The sequence below is a fragment of the Aquarana catesbeiana genome, linkage group LG03 (genome assembly GCF_042186555.1).
Source record: "Aquarana catesbeiana isolate 2022-GZ linkage group LG03, ASM4218655v1, whole genome shotgun sequence".
NCBI classification, from domain to species: domain Eukaryota; kingdom Metazoa; phylum Chordata; class Amphibia; order Anura; family Ranidae; genus Aquarana; species Aquarana catesbeiana.
The window spans coordinates 543,787,902-543,792,831 of NC_133326.1; positions in this window are offsets into that span (position 1 = coordinate 543,787,902).

The following is a 4,930-nucleotide window of genomic DNA, read 5'->3' on the forward strand; positions in this document are numbered from 1 at the left end:
GCAGCGCTGGAGAAACTGCTGGAGTTGGTGAAGCCGGTGGTCCCCACAGCAACCATCCCTTATTTGAAAGCTAAAATTGGTGGCCTGAGGAACACTTATCTTAGGGAGCGCAAGAAGGTCACAGATTCCCAGAGGTCCGGTGCTGCAGCAGATGACGTTTATGTCCCCAGGCTGTGGTACTATGAGAGACTGCAATTTCTGTCAGACCACACTGAAGTCAGGGAATCCCTCTCTACTCTTCCTTCCACGCTTCCATCCACCCCAGCTGAGGCTTCCGATGTCCAACCTGGGCCTTCCAGCCAGGAAGAAATGGAGGAGCCCAGCTGGAGTCAGGTATAGCATTCTTCTACAGATTTCTGGTCAATAAATAAATGATGTTTATTAGATGCTATTATTGATCACTAATTGCTGATTAAAAAAAGTGCTTTACATTTCAATAGACAGTAGTGGGCAGCCAAAATTGGGAAAAGAATGAAAACTGCTGGGCTCAGAAGGATAGTCTGTTATATTTGTTAACATTCAATTTGCAGCAGTCAGGAGGTGAAAATTGTGTGTGATTGATGAATAAAAAACTAAAACTATGTCCCTTTTTCATACACAGGAAGACCTCAGCCAGGAGGAGGCTGTGGAATGTGGCAGTCAGGAGGAGGCGGGGATTAGTGGCAGCCAGGAGGAGGCGGGGCTAAGTGGCAGCCAAGAGAAGCCTGGGACAAGTCGCAGCCTGACTGAGTCTCAGGTCCCTCCCCTCCGCCTGCCATATAAACGAGCCAGGAGAGCCACTCCGAGTCCCGTGCAGGATTCAGCGTACAGGCTGATCCAGGAGGCTTCTGCGTCCCTCAGAGCCTTCCCCAGTCCTGAAGAGGCCTTTGCCTGCATGGCTGCCACAAAATTGCAGGGCATGCAGGAGGGTCAACGCAAGATCTCTGAGGACCTGATTTATAAAGTCCTTCGTAAGGGGGAGAGTGGGGAACTGACACACAAGACGGATGTCATTGAGAGGGACGATCCTCCTCCTCCCCCTCCTCCTGCTGCCACAACTCCACCACCACAGCCAAAGCCTGTAAGGAAGCGTGGAAGGAAGACCTGAGAGTGATGACCCTGGGTTCAGTCTGGTCTGACAGAAGATGCAGTCTCTCGTATGACCACAGCCTAGGGACACAGATGTCATCTGCTGCTTTCCGGATCTCTGGGACTTCTGGACCAGACTGCCCTCCCTTATGATATGGACTCCTCAGGCCACCAATTTTGCTTTTAAATAGTTGATGTCTGCCCTGGGGGTCCAAGGCTTCGCCCACTTCTGCAGTTTCTCCAGCGTTGCCTCCCTCTTTGTTTAGTTGTGAGCCCTTACTAAATTTTTTTGGGTAAATTCTACTCTCCTGTGTGTGTTTTCATCCAAAAAGGACAGTTTGTTGGTGACGATTCAGGTACATTTCTAAAGTACAATGTGAAACAACAACACCAAACAATCTCCTACAGATTAAATAGAACAACATATTAGTGGTGTTGTGGGAACTTGTCACCAAAAACACACACAAACATTTTCGGGAATACAAATCAAAATCACCAAAAAAAAAAAGAGAAACACAAAAAAAGAATCTACATTAAAGTCCAAAAAAAAAAAAAAATGTTGTTGTCAGATGTGAGAAATCAAAATATATTGAGGGAATCCCGATAAATAGTAACGAAATAAGTTTGTGAGAAGTGTGTGTGAATATGAGCAGCAAAACTACTTAATTCTTGTCACATTATAAAGAAGAAGAGAGTGCGCTGTATTAAACCATTTTGAACATTGCAGCGTGACGAAAGTGCTGTATCCATTCCGAACGCTACGTTTACCAGAACGAGCTGTCCCGTGTCGGAATTTCTTCTGAGCATGCGTGGCACTTTGTGCGTCGGAACAGGCCACACACGGTCGGAATTGACGCGATCGGATTTTGTTGTCGGAAAATTTTATCTAATGCTGTCCAACTTTGTGTGTCGGAAAATCCGATGGAAAATGTCCGATGGCACCCACACACGGTCGGAATTTCCGACAACACGCTCCGATCGGACATTGTCCATCGGAAAATCCGACCGTGTGTACGGGGCATTACCCTAAAATATTCTTGGGATGGATGTACTTCAAGGTCAGTCAATTCAGACTGAAAAGGGTACATTCACATTCGGGTATCCTGATAAAGGGTATCTGGTTAGGGCAGTGAAGGCTGTGGTCAGAGGTCATGCGAAATGGACCTCTATTTACATTCCTCCACCAGAGAAGCCAGTCTGTCTCAACCAGTACAGACTTCCTGGAGGCCACAAAGAAATTGGGGAGACTATTTAAGACCTGTTGAGAGTAGGGATCCTTAGACCTGCTGTAAGTCCTCTCTCGTCTTCGGTGTTCCCAGTAAAGAAACCTGATGGGACATATAGAATGACTGTGGATTAGAGGTCTAAACAAAGTGGCACCTCCATTGAAGTCAGCTGTACCAGATATGATCTCAATTGTTGAGAAAATTGCTAAAGAAGCAGGAGAATATCATGCTGTGATAGACCTGGCTAATGCTTTCTTTTCAATTTTGGTAGACACAGAGTGTCAAGACCAGTTTGCTAAGGTGTGGGACGGCCGCCAGTACACTTTCACTGTCCTTCTGCAAGGCTATCTTCATTCTCCAACGATTTGTCATGGACCGATTGAAAGAGATTTAAGTACCCTGAATTTGAAAGTCGCTGTGTTTCACTACATTGATGACATCATGATCTCTGGGAAAAAAGAAGATGTAACTGAAGCACTGCACCTACTGATACAGCACTTGGAGAACAGAGGGTGGGCTATCAACAGAGAAAGTATAAGGACCTGCCACAGAGGTCAAATTCCTAGGAATGATGTGGACTGGGCCACAGAGGAAAATTCCAGACATAGTTGTGCAAACTATCCAGGCGCTGTCACCCCCTACTACCAAAAAGGAGGCACAGAAGTTCATTGGAGTTGTGGGATTCTGGAGATCCCACATCTTGGACTGATTCTGAGGCCTATATACAATGTTACCAGGAAAAAGACTGAGTTCTCGGGTTCAGAGCAGCGGACTGCATTCCTTGTTGCTAAAGAAGCCATTTTGCAGTATCAGGGAATGGGGCCCGTAAGACAAGGAGTACCATTTCAGCTGGATGTAGTGGAGCAGAATGGTACCATATATTGGAGTCTGTGGCAGTCAAATGAAAAGAAAAAGACTGAGAGCAATACCCATTGGATTTTGGTCCAAACAACTGACAGGGGCACAGAAGAGATACACGCCCCTAGAGAAGTACCTGTTTGGGGCTTACACAGCACTTCAACATGTAGAGACCATTACAGGAAAGGACACAGTCACCATCCATACTGCATTGCCAATACCATGATGGGTGAGAGATAATGGAATGACCACTAGGGCAGCTGTAGCCCAGAACCAGACACTGATGAAATGGAGAACAATGATTGGGGATAGGAGAGGGGATTATAGCGGTGCCAAGGAATTTAAAGATTTGTTACAAAAAAATAATTAAAAAATATAGTTTTATTAATATACATAGTAAAAAAAGCGTACAAAGTAAAGGGGTGCAATATACATAAAATCACTATACAAGAATACGTAAAGAATACAGCGGAGACCGGCCAGTGTGTATAGAGGCAGGTCTTTAACAGGTAATCAATTCCTACATGTTTCGCCAACTTTGGCTTCCTCAGGAAAAGATGATCACACCTGTGCAATTTTGTAGATTCTAAATAGAAAAGAAAGAGACATATAATAGTATATGCTAGTAATAGGTATAACACAATATTGATTTGTCAGTAGTTTTATCAATAATCCATGTGGATCATGACATGGACAATGGCAAGGGGCGGGCTGGCACAGCAATGAGCGGTGCCGCCCTTGGGTGTCCATACAGCCTATAGCGGCACATGGCCCCCTGAGGATGCCAAGGAGGACCAGAGACCCTCCGATACTCGTTGGAGTAGCAGGCACCGGTGGGGGGGTGATGATAGGGACCCCAGCAAGAGGAGGGGCAGGGCACAGAGGAGGGCAATGCAATACCCCCCACCACACACACACCAAATGGGGGGGGGCGAGGAGTTAGGCCCTCAACTGGGTCCCACACTGTAGCCATGACGAGCATTCATGTATAGCATATAAGATGTATTGAGCAATACAACAAAAAAAAAAATTTACATCTCCCTCAGTCCATATAGTCACTCTCTCATTTTGGGCATTCTTGTGTTTTGTTTTTGTTTTTACTATATACATATTGTAACTATTTTGAGGCTATGTTAGCCCCCTTACTTTGTTTTGGACTACCAATCCTACAAAGGATCCCCTTACAGCATATTATACATTGAACATATTCTTTTCTTGCTAGGTCTGCCCCCTGCAGCCACGTATAGTTGCGGTGCAGGACCTCCGACCCCCCTTGGGGTGCCGTATGTCCTCTGGTGCTTGTTGTGAGTTTTTGGTAGGTACCTATTTTTCTATCTGGGGGTCACTGTTATGGGCTCCAGTTTCTTTAAGAGGGGGCTACCCCAGCCATGTCCAGCATTCATTTATTGATAAAACTACTGACAAATCAATATTGTTTTATACCTATTACTAGCATATACTATTATATGTCTCTTTCTTTTCTATTTAGAATCTACAAAATTGCACAGGTGTAATCATCTTTCCCTGAGGAAGCCAAAGTTGTCGAAACATGTAGGAATTGATTACCTGTTAAAGACCTGCCTCTATACACACTGGCCGGTCTCCGCTGTATTCTTTACGTGTTCTTGTATAGTGATTTTATGTATATTGCACCCCTGTACTTTGTACGCTTTTTTTACTATGTATATTAATAAAACTATATTTTTTAATTATTTTTGTGTAACAAATCTTTAAATTCCCTGGCACCGCTATATATCCCCAATCATTGTTCTTTATTG